A 927-nucleotide genomic window follows, 5' to 3' on the forward strand; every position below is an offset into this window, starting at 1 on the left:
CCTATAAGTTTTCAGTGACGTCTCATTGCCTGCATAATAAAGTTTACATCCTGAAACCAGGCTTCAACATCCAGATATATCCTAATCATACCTCCATTTCCCTTCTACGGGAACTCTTCATGCTAACCAAAGTAGTCTTCGCACATGTTCCTGAGCACACCTTTACATCTTTGTCATCCTTGGAATACTTATCTTACCTGTCCCATCTATCCCGATATATCAAAGTCTAGCTTAAATCTCCTCATTTCACCTCTGATTGTTCTCCAGCTAGAACTCATTGGTCCCTCTGTCATTTATGTAACATTGTGCCCTAACCCAGTGTTCTGAGCATCTTCCAACTGACATGGATCATTGATCCAAGAAGTCAAAGTTACTAATTGCTGCCCATTGTCATTGGTTAATTATGTTCAGTATTAAAAGTGAGACTATCCCTCATGACTTAACAATTGCCAACCACAAGATCCTGCATGTGAATTAAATGGACTTACAGAAATATTGAACTCTCATCAAATTCTTTTTCCCTATCTTATTTAAAACTGTAATTACTTTATTCGGTTTCATTTTTATTTTTAAAATGATACATTCTCATTTTTGTTTAAATTGTAAAATATTATATAGTTCATAGTAATAGAATTCCATTTCCAGCCTGGCCACAAAAGCTGAGTTCACAGACTATGAACTCTTTGTATTCGTACATATCATTTACTTAATACTTTGTCAGAACTGCATAGTAGTTCACCATATGAATATAAAACTATTTAATCACTCTTCTGCTAAAGGAAATTGAGGGGTTTTTTTCCACAATTTTTTATTATAAGCAGTACTTTAATAATTTGCTCATTTATCCTTGGAACTCTATGAAAATTATTGATGGGATAAATTTCTTAGAAGTGGAATTTCTAGCTCATAAGGTTTTCTGCATTTTTA

This window comes from Pteropus alecto, unplaced genomic scaffold (genome assembly GCF_000325575.1).
Source record: "Pteropus alecto unplaced genomic scaffold, ASM32557v1 scaffold63, whole genome shotgun sequence".
In the NCBI taxonomy this organism is placed as follows: domain Eukaryota; kingdom Metazoa; phylum Chordata; class Mammalia; order Chiroptera; family Pteropodidae; genus Pteropus; species Pteropus alecto.